This window comes from Camelus ferus, chromosome 12 (genome assembly GCF_009834535.1).
Source record: "Camelus ferus isolate YT-003-E chromosome 12, BCGSAC_Cfer_1.0, whole genome shotgun sequence".
Lineage (NCBI taxonomy): Eukaryota > Metazoa > Chordata > Mammalia > Artiodactyla > Camelidae > Camelus > Camelus ferus.
This window is the reverse complement of record NC_045707.1, coordinates 44,166,334-44,185,458: the sequence shown is the minus strand read 5'-3', so window position 1 is coordinate 44,185,458 and position 19,125 is coordinate 44,166,334. Positions and strand designations below refer to the sequence as shown.

Here is a 19,125-nt window from a genome sequence, read left to right as displayed (position 1 = left end):
GATGGTGTGGCTTTAGGTGCACTGAGGATGAGAGGGTAAATCTTGCACTTCCTTACTTTCTCTTTAGTTGGGGCTGCGTCCGAAACAGGCTTTCTCCAAACACCTGGGTTCTGCTGGGGCCCTAAGAACTCAGGAGTAATTTCTCCGAAGGGGTCGGCCTCCTATTCGCAATTGCCAAGTGCTAGGGCGTAAACAGGCAGATGTGCCGCGGCTCTGTTGCCTTCAGTCTCATGCTGGTTCTTTGAGGAAAAGTTGTATCCAATACTGGTGACTCCCAGGGATGTTCTGCTTCTGTGCTACTTAGTGGTCCCTGGACGTCTTTGCATTCTAGAACCTTGTTAAAAGGAGCCATGGTGATTCAGACACTGAGGAATATATAGCCGTTCTTAGCAGCTGAGCCCTCATACATTTCCCTGTTCCCTTAAAAACTGCTTAATTGATGCTGCAGGGAGCACACACTGTGCTTTATAAGATGGTGATGACAAAATAGGTATCAGGAAAGGCATTTATTGCTTATAAGCGCCATCAGCCTTTTTCCAAGAGAGATTGCGGCTTTTGTAGTGTAGTTTTTTTTTCTTTTAATAGTAATATGCTAATGGTTTTTATTCTAAATTGGCCAGCACTGAGTATCTCCAGGAAAAATGCGTTCCCTAAGAAGTGGCATCCTCCTCGAACTGAAAGGTAAAATTGAACGTTTTAAAAATACAATTTACAAGCCGTTTCATGTACTTCTCGCCAGCAGCATTAGAAAACTGCTTTCTAAATAAAATTTAAACTATTGTTTTGAACATAAAAGGTTTAAAGAAGAAACTATCTTAGGGAATTTTATTGCTAGCAATTTGCTAAAGATTGGCTAGCTTTTATTAACAAAATACAATTAGGTACTTTGTATGTTTACTTTCAGCCTTAAAAATCAGCAGAGTTTTACATTTTAGAGAAAATGATCATTTTGGGAGTCAATAAAAATGATCTTTATCTATTTTATGTAGATTTTATTTCTAGAACTGGTAACAAAAACCAGGGTTAGGTGATGTGGATGGCCTCTTCCGTCTTGAAAATTCTTCAGAGTGCTAGTTTTCTGAAAAAACACATAAGGATGCCTTTATTAGTATAATTGGGCTAATTCAACTAATGTTTAGCTCTTTAGTAGAACAGCAGTTAAAAGTTCTATGCTCTGTTGTACAGGTAATATTTGTGATGGAAGTAATTTCTGAAAAATTGATTTTTGACGATTTTTTTAAAACTGCTACTTTAGTGCTTTATTAAGAGTGAGGTTTTGCAAAGCTCAATTGTGGCTTCTTGGGTTTCTTAGGTCTTCTCGAAGGTAATACTTTATATGAGTGGTTAATTTCACAAGAAATATTTAATTCCAGGTATCTAAAGACAAATATTCCCCGGTATGTGGTATGTATCTATGTATGTATATGAACATATTTTAATATAAAATGTCTTATAAATTTCACATTGTGTTTTGCTTTGCTGTTATTTCAAAGGATTTAAGTGAATGTTGGATAGCACTCAATTTCCTGAAATGATTAAATTCAGTCTCTGAAGAATCTGGGGAAAAGGCCTGTAATGACATTTTGATGACTTTCATTTTAAGGTGTAATAGAAATTGAGTAAAATATTTTAATAGCTATTCTCTAATATCTCATTCCAAATACAATGTTTTTATTGCTCATTCTAGCTTACAATTTTCTGGTGATAATAATGTTGGCTGGTAATTGTTTATTACACAGAAATCATTTCATCCTTATGTAAAAGTATTTTAGAAAAGGGTTCATGAATTTATCTCAGCTGAAGCAATTGTATTGAACTGTTTAGATACAACAACGAGTATTTCCAGATTCCTCCTATTTTAATTTGATACTTCCTTATAAGACTTAGGTGTAAGTTAAAGGGAGGAACATTACATATGATAGTTTGTAGTTTGAAGAGGAAAAACAATGTCAGGAAAGGCTAACAAAACAGAAGGAATAAATACTATGCTACCACAAAATTGACTTTCCTTCCAGATATCCTGTATTTTTTTAATTTAAAAAAGGATTAGGAAATTAGAAATCTGTGTATAAATATACAGTTATTATATCTATCTTTATTGAATAGGTAAGTGTAGATAGGTAAACTTAATTTGATTGCAGCTAATGTTACCAGAAACATCTTGGCACCTCAATTCTTTCGGGACATGTAGACACAAATAAAGTTAATCACATAGCTTTTACAGAATCAGATCTTTGGGGAACTGGAGTTGTGACGTATTAGATCAATTTTTATGTAAGTCAAAATGAAAACCTTAAATCAGTTTTTCTATGTGTGTTACACAAAGCCATTAGCTTCCAAATTGCGTTGTTCTCAATGCTAGTTAGAAAAATTGTTATACAATTTAACTTAATTGTAGTGAATATTTAAAGTCAGAATATAATATTATTGCTGAATTAACATGCAGTCAGTGCATTTTTTAATAAAAGTAAAATTAAGCACTAGTATCGGATTATTCTCTCCTAATGTGTTTACTGCATTTCCCTAAGTTTGCTTTCTTTCTGTAATTAATATTCCTTTCCACCTACCAGGGTTGCAGAGTAATCAGTTACTCTTTTTGCCTCCTCTAATTGTGGTTTTGTGTTTCTGGTGTGCCATTATTCTTATCTGTCACCTAGAAAGTTATAGTGACTTTGGAGCTATTTGTCTGACCTTTTTGTCTGAGTTTGGGGAAAAAAAAAAAAAAAGCCCTAAACTTGTTTCATTAGAAATTACGTATAAAGTGCTGAAAGATTTGAGTTGACCTTGGGATGTTGTTCAAGGAGTTGATATTAAGATGTAGAATATTCCCAGTAGTGGCAAGCTACTGGAATAATTCACTAAAATCTTTCCTTTGCCTCAGTTAGCTTATTTTTCACAAAATAGTTTGTCAAGTGGCAAAACTCAGATTACAGTGAGCATCATCTAGAAAATTTATTATAGAGAAAGAACTGGCAGGGAAGGGGGCCTCTTACACAGCTAATGGAGTCGCCCCAAGTTACTATCCTAGCATGTTGGCAAAGACACATGGTAAAATTTTATCTACTGGTGTTTAGTGTTTAATTACCTCAGAGATCCAACAGCAGAGTTTAATTGGTATAGCCATCAGTCAGATATTTCTGTTTAAATGATACCAGAATGACTTAAGAAAATGAAAGTTTTGCCAAAAGCAGAATTATATACTCTAACAGTCACTAATAATTAACTGAAACATTTAACATTTATTCAGATTAAAATGTGAAAATTGTAATTTGCTGAATGGTGTTTATAATTTTTTTATCAAAAGATGGCCTATATAGACTTACAGTGACCCCAAGTCCTTCTAAAGGTACTAGGCTTTATGATCTTACACTATCTAGTAAACAGAACCTTTTCACATTCTTAATAATATTTCTAAGCCATAATTTATACTCTTGATTTCGCTTGGCATTATTTAAGCATGATGTACTTGTGATACATAAATCCTTGAATTTCCTGTATTTTTCTGACAATTGAGTTCAAAGTCCGAAAGCAGAGACTAAAATATACCATAAGGCTAGGCGTGTCCTTAGAGAAAGAAAGACAAGGTAGCTTACCATGGCCAGGAACATATGGTGGATAGTTAATTATCATGATCTCAAGGGTTTTAACATAGTTTACTCCAGGCATCTTTGAAAGTGTTGGATTTTCAGGAAATATTTGAAGAAGAATTCAATTTGCTAGAAATTTGAACATGGACATCAAATAAATTATAAAAGTGTCTTCCCATATGGATTTAGAAAATATTCGTTCATTCAGTCATTCGTTCATTCATTCAACAAACACTTATTCAGGGCCTAGCCTGTGCCAGACCCTACTCCTGTAGCTCTTAATTTAATATTCACCATTGATTCAATTTAATTATTTGCCTGGTTCTGCAGATTATAGAAGTCTCACCAGTTATTCATACATCATCAGTTAATTACAGCACAATCGATGTCATGTGGGAACTTGTATTTCTCTTGGCTATTCTTTAAAAGACTTAAAATATATTCTGGACATATATGCCAATTTAGAAGAATATATTGGCAGAATAGTCCAAATGTGTTTTGAGCAGTTATCTTATTGATATGCAGGCCCACGAAGTAGTAGATACAGTTGGTTTTATTGCTTTTATGCTTCCTTCCAATGCTTCTTATACTATTTTAAGAGACCTCTAATTCTAATTATAAATAGCTAACATTCATTTTCTATATGCTCGTCAAGGTGCTAAGCCTTTTAAATTTGTTTTCTCATTCAACCCCTTCAATTACGTTACGCCAAAGGTAGTATCACTGTCCCTGATTGCAGATGAGGAAACTGAGGCTTTAAAAAGTTAAGGAACTCCCCGGAGGTCACAGTTAGTAGGCAGCTGAGATGACTTAAAACTCAAGTCTTTCAGGCTCCATTCATTCTTCTGGTCATTCAACAAATATTATTGAGCATTTACGATGTCCTCGGCCACTCAAGATGTTTAGAATAAAGCAGTGAATGTAACAGGCAGGTCTCTGCCCTTAGAACAGGTCCTCCCAAGCACCTTGATACTTTCATTACGTAATTTCCTTTTGCATCTATGGGTCCCCCAGGGCCAACAGGATAACATTTTAAAATTTCAAAACTTCCTCAGACTTCTCACCCTTTGGCTTCAGTCTTTCTTTCCGATTACGTTATTGCCTATTTCTGAACAGGGCTTTTCTACACTGGAAGGCTGATCTGCTCATTGCCCCACAAAGATTACCTTGCATTTTCTCTAATCATTCCTGCACCTGAAACACTTTTGCCACTGCTTTCTCAATGCCTCCCATCCTTCAGTGTCTGTGTCAAAACTCGTCTTAGAAATGAAATCCTAAAATTCCTTTATCTGAGTCGATCATTTGACATGTGACATTTGCAACAACTAGAATAACCTGTGGCTAGGTAACGTTTCACATATTTCCTGTGTCCTGGCTGCTTCAGTGTTGGTAGCTGTACCCAGCTGACATGCTGGCAAAGAGTTCAGACAACCAGCAGTAAAATAAGTAAGACTAAGTAAGACTAGAAGTCTTGGAAGCAGGAGCCCCACTGCCTAGCACAGCACCTGCCATAGATCATACAGTTAATACGCATTTGAGGCTTGGGAAGAGAGGAATGAAAGAGGGAGAGATGGACAACAGAAAGAAAGTTAGCAGGGAAAAAGAAAATAATATCCTTAAATTTATATCTGAGGGCCTTTAAAGATTTTTAAATATTTGATAAGGGTCAGGGATCCTATTAAGGAATATATACATACATACAATAATCTTTTTTTTTTTTTTTTAGTGGAGGTACTGGGGATTGAACCTAGGACCCCGTGCATGCTAAGCATGCACTCTACCACTGAACTATACCCTCACCTCTACACAATAATCTTGACTTTCAATTATGTTTTTGCTTCTTCTAAGAATAAATTGTCACTCATCAATATTAATAAATTAGATATATAATGAACTCTGTGGTGTTTCTGAAAGAAAGTGCAGTTGTGGTCTGTTTGTATTTGTTTTCCATCACTTTTCAGGCCCATGATGCAGCAGACTCTAAGTAGGTTTTATTGTTTAATGCTGAATATCATTATTTTTCTATCCCGGGGGCATTTTTCAATATCATAGAAATTGCTGACCCCCCCCCAAAGAGCTATTCTCTTAACCATCATAAAGTTTCATTAGTTAATACTTCACGTTGCACTTTTTTTGATAAAATTCAAATTCAACACTCAAAATCCTAGTGCAAATCTCCTGTATCAACAAGCAGCTCTTGTGGTTAATTTTATTTATGTTTTCACTCAATTGTGTTAAAAAAAAATGTAGCCTTGAAATCTCAAGAGAAATATATATGTCTATATGTTTATGGGTTCTCAAATTCAGTACTTAAGGTAGAAAGTTCACTTTGCAGGAAATTGCAGGTAGATATTTCTTAAAGCAACTGCTACATCTGACCACTGCTATGGAGCTGTTTTACTGACTCTAAGAGCCATGACTTGTCCTCATAGATACGAATATAGGGTTCACTTCAAAGAGGTATTACTAGTACATAATACATATGTAATGTATACTAGTTTTCCTGGGTGAGGCAAGCTAGAAAGTTTGCGCCCTGAATCAGTGAGCATGATAGCCTGTGCGTACCCTCTAATTTATAGGGGTACTCTGCTAAAGCAGCCCCATTCTTTGGGCATCCCTACCTGCTAGTTGAGATAAGTGAGGCTAAAGCTTCAGCTATGAGGCTTTTGGCTATACCCTGCTTTTAAGAAACCAGGTATATTTCTGCAGACAGTATTGTAATAGTAGCAGCTGAAACAGTCAATGAGTATTCCAAAAATGAAACTGTGCTCCAAATGCTTATGTGCTTATCACACACTGTGTTGATGTTGGTAAAATGCAGAGGATGAGCTTGTCTCCCCTTTCACCCTGGATTTCTTTGGTCCTTTCATTTTGACACTAATTTCAGGCATGAACCTTGGCACTTAGCTACAGTGTGTAATTGTTGGTATCTCACTGCCACCTGAGTGCACAATGGAGAACAATATTTAGCCCCTGTGATTTGCCATAAGAACACACCACATGCAGTTGGAAAGGGAAATATTTAATCAGCCAGTTTTCTCATGCAGTCCCAATCAGCTGAGTCTTTTAAGATTTTATTTTCTCTAAGTTAACTGGTTGTTTTGTCACTGCGCAGATAAAGCCTTGGGATCCCTCTCATGCTGTGTACATTTAGGGACATTGTCTATCAATTTGAATGTACAAACAAAAGGAAGATATTTTTAAAATATGCTAAGTTAAAACTCATTTTGATCAAAATATTTTTTCTTAATGTTCCTTGAGTCCTCTGTTCAGTTGTTGGCTATGTACTTAATATGCAAAAGGCTCTAAGTGACGCACGAATAATACCATTCCATTTTTAGTCATGTTGTATTATGATGCTGTTGATCTTTAGAAGAAATTCCATTTGGTGACATTTACAAAAATAGTTTCACGTTACCAGCTTTTAATTTTAATTTTTAAAAAATATCGAGAATGATACAACTTGCAAGTAACAAGAAAATCACCTAGGAGATGTGTGTACTTATATAATTGGAAATGTGAAACACCTTGCCTCCCATCTGATATGCTTCTGTGCAGTCCAGGGAAACAGTTTTGACAAGTAGGAAAATGGTATAAGAATAGAATTATTTGTATAAAAATGCAGCATATCATCTTAAAGATTGAGTTCTATTTTTTTAAGGCTGGTGCTTTCAAAGTGCTAGAAAGATCTGAATCCAGAGTTTAGTCTTCATTGTAACTTAGTCCTACTAATTCAATGCAATACAATGCAATCCATTTCACTTCAGCTCATTGAATTTCTAATATTTATGAACATTTTAACCTCTTCAAGTCAATTATCTCTTTAATTATTTTATTTTATTTTATTTTATTTTATTTTGTTGGGTAAATACGATAGGAAATGTCAGTACACATGGCAAAGGATTTCTGGTTCTTTACCACAAAGCAAAATATTTTTAAAAGTTCAGAATTTCTATGTGGTTTAGAGCATTTTATTTTTTGCATTCCAAATTGGTTAAAAGTTGGTACAGTACATGATCTAACTAAAACGGTTTCTCTTTTACTCAATAATCATAATTATTGTCATAAATTTGGGAAGAATTCAAGTCATTTATTTACTCAATTATTCAATTGGCTTTTTTCCCTTAATTATCTTGTCTGGCCAGTGTTGCTAAAGGCACTGTGGAGGATTTTATAAAAGGAGAAAATGTGATCTTTCCCTCATCAACTATAGTGTAATTGGAGAGAGAAAAAGAACTCTGAAGAACTAATTGGATAATATAATAAAATTACTCTTAGTAATCATGCTTCAGTACTGTGAAGGGAGAAGCTATTTTATCACAGGTAGAAAACAGTATTAACAATCAAATGTAGCTTTTTGGCTCAGAATATTGTTTCAGATTATTTGTTGTAAAAACAATAATAAGAACATGTAGAATAAAGGCCAGTTCTTGAAAACAGATTTTACAATGATCAGTTGATTTCATCAGCAAATTTTTCATTTCACCAGGACTTAAAAAAAAAATGAACTGTGTTGCCTGGTTAGTTGTTAATTCAACTGTCCAAAACTTAAAAATGCCTTAACAACTTATAATTAAATATGTGTGTGGGGGGAGGGGTGAAGTTTACCATTGCCTTAATTGTACTTCAAGATACTCTTCAAAATTTGAAGACAGACATAAATTGAAATATTTTTAGAAATACTTTAACTTCCTAGCTATCTTGAGGAAACAGGCTAACACATTCTATGAGGTAGAAAACTTTTCAAAGCTGTCTTTAACAACATCTCTGTGTGTATGAAGCCTTGCTTTGCTCTCTGGGAGAAATATTACACCAGTCATTCAAATAGATAAAAACATTATTCCAAATAAAACCCAACATTGAGCAAAGAGCTTTGGGATTGGCTCAAGTTTTATTTTCTATCTCAAATATAAAATTTTAAGTTTTTAAGGAAAAGCAACAACTTTGCCTGTAGATTATCATTTTCCAAAGCCAAAGATGAGTCAGCCAAAAAATTTCAAAACTTTATTTAATAAACCTTGAAGTGTTTCCCCTTAGTTACATTGACAACTGTGTTGAAAAGCCCAGTGATAACTTAAATAGCCTCTTCTTTCACCTTGAGTGGTTTATACTTTGTAGACATAGAGAGAAGAACCTTGACCACTTTTGTTTTCTCTGCTCAGGAAAGGAAAGAATCAGATAGAAAAATGCACACCACATTCCTGCCAGACCTTGCCTATGGACAGTGTATGGCATCCACTAAGCGAGGAAGACGAATGTTCGCATTTTTAGGGGCTGAGGGGAGGGGACAGCAAAGAACTGGTTCTCCTGTGTATCCTAGCATGTGAATGAACTGATACTAGACATATCACAGGGAGAATCAGACAGAAGGATACTTAATGAGATCCACTCAAAGACCAGCATCCTCTCTAGAACCCAGCAGTTCTCGATTCTCAGTGTCTTTGGGAAGCAGGGTTCACCATCTACCTGTTTAAACAGGTAATGAGAGCAAAGGCATGACACACATCCCTGTGATTTTTGAATGTCTTCACTGCCCCCAAATAAGGAACTCCTCCCACTGCTGTCTGCTCTAAGCTGCATTTCATTTTGATATCCATTTGCCGTAGGCACTTTGGAACTCCATGCAATGCAAGAGATATGGTTGAGAAATTCTTCAATGGGATTTCTCCCTACTCCCCAGTAGGGGATTCAGAACATGATTAGAGACTTTGAGACATTCTATTTAGCCTACTTCTAAAACTACACATTTAGGCTCACACCATTAGAAGAAAAATGAAACAAATCAGAAAAAGAAAAAAAAACTCGAGAAGGACAAAGTATTCTACATCAGGGAATATGGAAAATGGTTAAATTTGTGAAATCAGAAGAGATAAAAGAAAATATTTGGAAAAAAAAAGATCAAGTTTCTCTTGAATTACAGATTCGTTGAGTCTCAGTTTTACTTTCACTTGCTAAATCATGACATCCACTGTCGTCTTCAAATTTAATTTTAGTGTCATGCCTCTAAAAGTAAATATGTTTTAGCATCAACATCCTCACCTTGCTTATTCTTTCTAGGGGACGACACACGTCTTTGGCCCATCTTTGTCATGCTCACTTGTAACAATTTAACTTTAGCATCATTTACTCATTGTCATACAGTTCTTTCTCCCAATAAAGTAGCCACAGTGTTTTGGTTAATGGTGCTTCTAATGGCAAATACAACTTTTTGTGCTTCATCTTGAAATATTTAAATGCAAAATCGAAATTAGAGTGCTATATCAAATGTCTAAGAGCACAGAGCCTTTTTCTTGCACCTTTGGTGAATCCACATCTCATCAGTAATCAGTGTCATTTTCAGGTTCATGCTCATTTTTAACGCTATACCGACTGGCCATGGTTTTAGTAATTTTTTCTTTTGAGTTTAGTGCTCTGTGATTAGAGCACCTTGAATGTTTTTTGAAAACCTAATAGTCTAACATTTGAATACACACTTTGGAAGAAAGGATTATTAAAACGCAGACATCCTTCAGTGTTCACCAAGATGGTCTTCGGAGAATCTTCTCAGCTGACATATTTTCTTGTTCACTTTGGGGCTCTAAGTTAAGCAGCAGCCTTTGAGGTAGGAAAGTTTTAGTCTTTGGATTCAAACCAAATTGTTTTCAAATCCCACACCTACCGTTACCTTGGACCAATTGTTTAGCATCATTGAAAGACAGTTTCTTCCTCTGCAAAATAAGGATTATAGCACTCACCTTACTAACATTCCTTGGCCATTTCCCACATCCCAGACACCATACTCACACGGCTATATACTGTCATTATCCACAGTTTACAAATTACCACATTGAGGCTTGGAGAGGTAAAGAAAACCCACTTAGGCATACGTAATTGTTAAGTGGTGGGGCCTCTTGTTGGTTCTTTTATTTCTGTAGAATTTGTTTTTTAGGAAAGGACTTGCAGGGTCAAAAGGTAGGTACAAAATAAATTTTTGTAACGTCATTTAGTTTCAGGCACTTGACTATGAGATGCAGTACTGAAGCTGTAATTTGTATTTCTCCATGTTGCTGCATTAGGGACTGATGCTATTTGAGAGTGTGCTTTGTAAGTGGCCATGGAGAGCTATATACTACGAGAGCCGCTTTATGCTTTTCTTCTTGAAGATGGTGATGGTGCTCTCATCTTGATGAGCACAACTCATTTTCAGTAAAGATTCTGGATAAAGGGCTGTTGCATGGAATTGAATGCTAGTCTACAAGGCAATTGTTCTGCCTTCGATGAAGAGTGGATGCCATTTCCAGAAGAGCTTGACATTCTCAGGGAAGAGTTTTACAGCCTTGAAGAATATGTGTGATTTGTATGATTCTTGATAAAGAAAAAAAAAACCCGAGAGTTATATACTAGAAATTTAAAACTTCCATTCTGTTGTGGCTTCATCTGCGGCCCGTTCTCTACTCGCAAGACACTACTAACTTCAGCGTCTTCTCCTACTTCACCTTCAGGCTCTTGAAGTCTGTGCGATGCCCAAGTGTGTATAGAAACACAGAAATAGCACAGTCCCTTTTGTTAAGAATAACACATCAGTTTTCTTTCCTTGCTTTTGTGTGCTCTCTGGAGTTCACCCATGCATGATGTTCCAGTTGACTTCAAAGACAAGTCTGTGGTTGGATTAGCTCCACAGGACAGGCAGCAAGGTAAGAAACAGGCTTAGTGCTTTCAAAGCCTACTGGGGAACTGATAGAGCCAAGCTGTGTGGTTACCAAGACAGCTTATTCATTATGTCCTCCCAGAAGAACAGGTAAATTTGCATAATACTTTCTATTTTGTCACTACTAAAATTATTTTTTAAATGATGACTGGTCAGTACCCAAAAAGGTTGACTTATAGCTATATAATTCCTGCACTTGGGGAGTTTAGTGTCTAATAAAGGAGACACAGATATAATAAATTTGGAGTGAGAAAATGCCGCTAAAGTCATGAAGGTAGAAAACATGCAAATCATAGGGTAATTTTAGGTATTAAAAAAAGGGATGACTTAGCGAGTGGTATGTGCTTAAGAAATTGCAACTAAGGTACGTTTGCTTTCCAGACATTGCCAGCAAAGGTAGACTTATTACAGAACCCTAGAGCCAGGCATTGCATCACAAACTTAGGTCACACTTTGGGAGATGGCTTAGTAATGAGAGAGGCATGGTTGAATGATGTGGGCAGTGAGATGATTTCCCAAAGAAGAATATGGCAGACTGGAGAGGGTAAAGATACAGAGCAGACAGGGAAGTGTGAAGTGCCCCATGACCTGTGAAGCTGGGAGAGTCTGCAAAATAAAATGGAACTGCCTTTGATGCGGTCCCTGGAAAACAGGGAAGCAACCCTAGCAGTTCTGCTGAGTGTTGACCATAGCCTTATTCTTCAAGTTTGAAAGCCACGTAAAGGCAGATGAAGAGTCTTAATTTTCAGAAATCAGAGGACCAGATAAAACAGGCCACAATAATTCAGGAGAGCCACTGCCAGGTCTTGGACTGAGATTGTAGACGTGATGTTTAAAAAAAAAAAAAAAGGCTGTAAATTTAATAGATATGAAGGAAATAATCATACAAAATAACAACATTGACAAAACCCAACACCATGGAAGGAGGACTGAGAAACAGTAAAGGATAGAATTAAAAATTGCCTGAAGGAGGAATTACAGGTAGAGCAAGAATGAGTGAAGGTATCCAGCAAGTTCTCGAAAGAGGACCAAACATACTTGTTGCATATTTTTATTTCTGTCTCGGAATGAAGAAGAAAGAGAATACAGCTATTTCTTTGCACTTTGATTTATTCCATTTCAAATCCAGGATCACAGAGAATTACCATATACTAACATATTGAAGTTATGTAGGGCTAAAAGTACTTTTTAATTACGCGGCTCGCACACACGAGTGCTTTGTGGTCATTTTATTTGGCATTGTATAGGGAAACACTACAAAGAGAAACTGCTGTCTGTGTGGTACCCAAAGGCATAGACTTTGTATTACTGAACCTCAGACTGAATCTCGACTGTGGTTATGTTCTAGTGAATAGAGCAGAAACAGAAATGAATCATTTGTCTCCAGAAATTGTCACTCTGACTTTGCTTTTGAAAACACTGGCATGTGTACTGTGGCTGGAACAATCCTGCTTTGGTTTGTCATCAAACACTTCATATTGGACTTTGAAAGGGAAGAAAAATATTGTGTGATTCAAATGAGCTCTTCATTTGAAAAAAGAAAAATGTATGTGTGCTCTCATCCACTGATTTTACAATTACTTATAAATTTTAAATGTAGTTCAGATCTCCTTCCTGAGTTTAGGCTCAATATTCAACTGCCTGCACTGTCCATCGGGTACCCTCCAACCCAACATATGTACACTGACCCTCTCGTTCTTCTGAAACCTGCTCTCCGTAGTGTTCTGTGGGGCTGCTAAACTACAAACCCGGGGGGCATTTTTGGCTTCTCATTTCCCACTTCTGTTCTTTTCCCACCTCAAACCCATTACCAGGACCTGCTAATCTTCCATCTTAAATACTTCTTGAATCCGACTGTCCTGCCCATTGTCACCACCACTGCTACAGTTCAGACCTGCTGCCACTTGCTGTGGTTTATCTCTTGCCTGGCCATCTGCACCATTTGAATGGGCTTTCTTCCCCCAGCTTTGTCACCATCAAATCCATCATACGTACAACTATTTTAAAGCTTGATTTATCCACATTTCAGAGATATTATTTTTCATACCAAGAAGTAGCACACTGAGCTTTGCTGTCCCCCAAAATATGACAAATGCTATTTTCTCAGGCAAAAGGGTGAGGTTTATTTTTTGTTAATGAAATGCCAGACAAGCCCAGCCAACTTGCCAGGCATAGTTAAATTGGAGCCTCTTTGGCAGTTAACTCCATCCATGCAAATGTTTTGCAAAAATTCATTTTAAACGATTTTTTTTTTTGCCAGATTTTTTTCAGGATAACGTTGGGATATTCAGGAATCGGGGCATTCTCACAACATTATAAACATTTCTAAAGGCTGGTTAAATAAGCTCCATTATTATCCAAATCATTCAAATCCAGCCTTTCTTTCTACCCCTACCACAGGCACCAAAATTTCAGCACTTGGCCCATGTGGGTGTGAATGAAGTGGCAAAGTTCAGATTTAAAAACATTGCTTGAAAGTCATTTCATTTCTAATTTATATTTCCTCTATGTTTTACAATACTACTTATCCACGATCTCTTTTTCTTCTTCCTAGTATCAGAGAGGGAACAAACACATTCCTTAAGAACTCTGTAGAATATCCTACAGAAGTAGATCCCCAAAAAGAACACACCAAAATGGAAAATAGACAAATATGTACATCCTGTTTTTCAAGCATACCATCCAATTTTAATTAATACAATCTCCATTGTGTCTTACCTCTTCTGTTGTAACTCAAAACTAGCCATAGATAATGTATAAACAGATGAGTGTGACTGTGTTCCAGGGAAGCTTTATTTGTACAAACAGGTGGCAGACTGGATTCGGCCCACTAATCAGAGTTTGCCAAGTCCTCATTAACTCATTACTTCTGTTAGTAACTCTTCTATTTTGATTTTTAAAGTTGTGGACCTAAAGATGAATGCTTACTTCTATAATGAATAAAATTTTAGGTTATATCAAAGACAAACGCATGAATTCTTTGATGGTTAGAAAAGATTAATTTTTAAGAACTTTTCTGTATTTGAAGTTATGGCTTACGCAATTGTGTGAATAGATGATAATTCATCTCCTGCTCTCACCATGACCAAAGTGCCTGGTTTGTGGTAGAGGCATAGTTTTGAACAAATAAACGGTTAGAGCCAACCCATAAGTCAAGTTGATCATATTGTAGACAAAATATCAGATCCAAGTTTTAAGACTCTCAGATCTTCGTGTTCTGTTACTTCAAATGATCCCGGCTTAGCTGCACTGATGTGGGATAAAGAAGGCTGCCCCTGGCGGTGGAAGCAGCACATGTTTCCCCCTGCATGTGTGCTCAGAAGCTGGTGGGGATTGTCCAGGGAAAGCCTGTGTGGATAGGTTGAGAATGAGTAGGGTATGGTTTTTTCTCTAGACCCATTACAAACAAGAAGGAAAACCCTTTTAGCTGTGAATGTGGGCTGACAAACATGATGGATTTACTAGTCTTTTGACTCCTTAGATCTGAGGTCATTGTGGGCGCAATGTCCTCAATGAGGCTTTGAAAGTACTTGTGACTGGTAAACGACCAGATGCCAGAAAAAAAGGTGCTATTTACAGCAATTAAAATATCTATTCTACAGAACTCTGTGACCACCATAGATAGTAGTAGGCTTGATTACAAAATACTGGTAGTGTATATATTAATATCATTCCACGCTAACTGGTGTAAATCTCCCTCATTCTGTTTGTAAAAGCACTGCCCATTGTAAAATCACGTTATACGTTTCTCCCCTCCCCACCATAAACGCTGTGCTGTTCTGATAGCAGTATTCCTAAGTTGCTGTGTTAATGAATGAAGGAGATGAAAACAGTCCTTCCCATGTTGGGGAAATGAACATCTATGTTTATTAATCTAGTTTTACTTTTAATTGGTTCACGGTTGATTGTTGATAGCCTTGTGGAGTTTTACAACACTCTGCCAAATGTGTCCTTGGTTCTTCCTTTGGCATATTTTTGTGTAAATGTGTGTGTTTATAATTATACAGCTATAAGGGCCCCTGCTTGCATACGCACACACATGCACATATGCAGATTTATTAATTTCAAGGAGATCATTCAGATGGCCAGGCTCAGAGTAGAGGTCATTATGACATGCATCTGCCTTTTGTGCCAATGACATCCTGGCAGATACAGCGTGCAAGTGTTAAGCCTGAGAATACCCAACCATTCTACAATAATTGCTACGTGTGTTTAGCCATATTAACAAAGAGTGTGTTTAACCTTCTACAGAAGAAACCTTTATACCTTACTATTCAGAGACAGCTATTTTTAAAATTTCCAAACTCACTTGCAGCTCTGTCCTCTGCAAGATCTTCCTATCTATTCCAGCCATATCAAACTATGCCAAAAACAGAAGAAAACAAGAAGAGACTGTATATGTCACTCATGTTGGCTGAGAGATAAGCTGAGAAAGCAAGAATTGGATGATGGAGGAATAAATGTACCATTGCCAGAAAAAGAACTCTTCTCTTTCAAGCCATATGTAACTTATCCATTGTAAACTGAGGAAGACTATTAATCGTAATCACTATAATAACTTACCTTACATTTGTCTATGCCAATAACTTACAAAAAGCCTTCCTCAAATTTGAATTCACTTCCTCTTTTTTGACAGTCCCATCAATTAGTCAGGCTAGAGTTTAATATTTCTTCCCTGTTTCCCACCTCTGCAAGTTACTTCCTGCTGTTCTTTCCAAAGCTGGTGTGCCAGATGTGGAGAAACAGAGCTCCTGCCTCGGACACCACCCAGAGGTTGCTATGTTTGGGCAATATGCTTGCTGATGTGTTAGAATGTGAAAATTTCTGCTGTGGTTAACATCCCCTTTGAGAGAATACAAATCACTTAAAAGCTCAGGGCAGATAACTTAGAATTATCAAGGCGATGCTACTTTTTTGAAATAGAGACATGTGACAGTATTAAAAATGGATAGTATGGATTAATTCCTAAAATTTATTCTCAGTTATATCATAGAGTCATTTCAATTCCCTTCATTTCTCTAGTAAATTAGCCACTGATAATCATAATTATGACACTTAGGTACAGTAAGACAATGAAATGCCTCCTGAATTATTAAGAAGTGTTAATTTATATCTACCCTGTTATGTCGTTTCGAGTATTCTACTACATTATCATTTCTTGAAAATTGGTCACCTGTACATATGATATATACGTAAGATTAAATTTTAGTAATGGTAATTTTTTTTTTAGAAGAAAGCCTTATTCCTAGTGTTGAATAAACATGATTATGTTTTATATGGATATTTCACCTAGATTTCTGTTTAGTGTCCATGACTTAGTTGCTCATTAGGCACAGGTTGTTATCTGGGAAAAATAATGCCGAGCATTTGTATGATGCTTTATTACAAACTAATGCTTTCATTGTCACATACACTGTCCAATTTATTATATAAACTTCAAAAGGTATTATTACCAACATTTTATAAAGTAAGCCTCAGGGAGCGTAAGTGGTTTGCTCAAAGCCACATGGCTAACGAGTCGTAGCGGAGAAACCCAATCCCATCTATCTGAGTCAAGAATGTTTTCCATCAGCCGCAGCCATCTCAGAAACCCGTCTCCCAGAATTTGTTGGGCGGCTTCAGCCTGCATGGGCCTCTCTACTTGTGAACCCACCTGGCAGAGTTTTTTTCTAGAGCTTGTCAGAGGAGCTGTTACCAACCAACAAATCTGAGATTCAGAAAATGTGCTGTAATCCCCATTATCAGTGAAAAGGGCTAATGTCTCCAATATTAGATTGCATTCCATCCACCTGGGGAGGTGCATAGAATGCATCATTCTGCAGAGAGATGACTTCATTTATCCAACAATACAACCAAAGACTGTGCTAAAGCAGGACCCTTTGTCATAGCTTTTTACCATATATGACGATAGTAAGCTTTGAAAGGAACTATAGCTGTGGGCATTCTCCATTTACCTTGGATACAAAACAGATTTTCTGCTTTTAATGAAAAGAACAGGCAGTGCCCATTCTAAGGAGAGAGTGTGAAATAAGAGAGAGCTCAGAACGCAAGGTTTTATCATCACCTCCTGGTTTTATTTTTTCCATTCTAATCAGAAACCTGCTTTGAAACAAGCTGTCCTGATATTAATAAGTGATATAGAAAAGTCACTGCCTTGAACATGCTTGTATGAAAAGTGGCACGAGAAGATGAGGGACACCTCAGATTAAGAAGTGCCTTCGCCTTTAATAATTAATTAGAAGGAACAAACAGTGCCTGGGAGGCAGGGCTGGATTCAGAGAAATAGACATCTGAAACATTAGGACAGACTGCTGTTTTTCCTGAGATACAGCTGATGCTGAATGCACATTTCCAACTGGAGTAAAGCTGGTAACAAAGTCTTCCTACACTCATCCAGTCTGGAATAATAAGGAGAAATGTCTCTTGAATTTATTAAGCCACTTCTAATTATTTCTGACATGTCAAACATACTGGGGATAGAGAGAAGAGAAGAAGATTGGGGGGAAACTTTTTTTAATGTGATGTGAGTCTCCAAAGAATTGAACAACTGGCCCCAGAAATCATCATTTTTGTGAGTATGACACTGCCGCTTAATAAACCAAAAGGAAATATTGAAAGGAATTCTGTCCACATTCTAGAACTAGTGTAATTTCCAACAATGCAGTGTAATGGCAAGATCAAGTGTGATGTCATGCTGTACAACATCTAATTCTGTGAAATTAGAAAACTTGAGAAGGAAAGGGAAGGAGAAATATGTCAGGGTGTAATGGAGGGAAGGGTGTAGGAAGCCTGAGGTTCCAGTTCTGTCGCATCTGACCTTACTGATATGCAAATTATTCCACTGAGTCAAAGTAGCAGAGGTGAAACAATCAAGGTTTCCGAGGAAAAGAATTTCCAGCTTCACCACAGAAAATGGCAAGTTTTGCATTGGAAACGTCTGAGAGAGCATCTGAAGTGTTGCCTCATTAAAATTTATGATTAGAATTAATTCACATTCATTTTGCTAAGAACCAAATCCCCTGGGTGGAATCTGTGTGGGGGATCATAAAAAAGGATGATGAGAAGTGACAGCAGGTCTGCGGAGTGGTCAGCGAGGAGCACTCGGCCGAGCTCATCTTCCTCTTGCCCTTTTTTTCAACTTCCCATTTGGTGTTTGGAGATGATTTGGTGTTTGGAGATGATTTGGTGTTGGAGAATCAATGTCATTGGTTGGCATTTGTGTATGATATGAAATAAGTAGGATCCTTTTAAAAATCACTCGGGTTAAAGTGTGGATTTAAATGGCTTTAAATGAGACCCAAATATGTGGCAGTCAGAATACTGCTGCAAGGAAATGAGATTTTCATTTGTTAAAGAGAATTTTGTGCCTGGCCCTGTGCTCCGCTGACCTAATGGTGCTCGCAGAGCATGGGATACCTCTTGCACCGAGTTGCTGAAACCGTCCATTTCCTTTGCTCCAGATGTATGATCTCCAGTGAGAAACCAGACTGTGCTGTTCGGATCCTCGTTGCCCCTCTTCTCCACATCCTCTTGGTTGCAAAATGCCGAGCCCAGCATCTCCTCTTCATGCCTCTGTCGTCTGTGTAGATAATTCCCAGCTGAGGATGCTGACATCTCTTGCTAGGAGAAGTCATTTGTTTCCTGGTCTCTCCATTTTCCTTCAAATAATTCAATTGCTATCAGGAAATTTATTTCTTCTCTGACACTTTAGCCACCTTTTTATACCTCCATAACTTCTAATCCTAGAATTGCCCCTCACTCAATGATACTTAAGGCTGATGACTATTTCTGGGACACACCATCCTTACCTAGAGAACTGTAGGCTGATTATTGCTAAAATCTTATATCAGA

The 19,125-nt window shown here is 37.1% G+C and overlaps 1 long non-coding RNA gene across 1 annotated transcript in view; it reads left to right on the top strand.

Annotated features, from left to right (window-relative positions):
• LOC106729855 overlaps positions 1 to 19,125 on the top strand; it is a 96,816-nt gene that overhangs the window by 7,041 nt on the left and 70,650 nt on the right. The window contains exon 3 of the long non-coding RNA XR_004324712.1: positions 621 to 681. This is a non-coding gene — a long non-coding RNA (uncharacterized LOC106729855). The remainder of the gene's footprint in view (positions 1 to 620; positions 682 to 19,125) is intronic.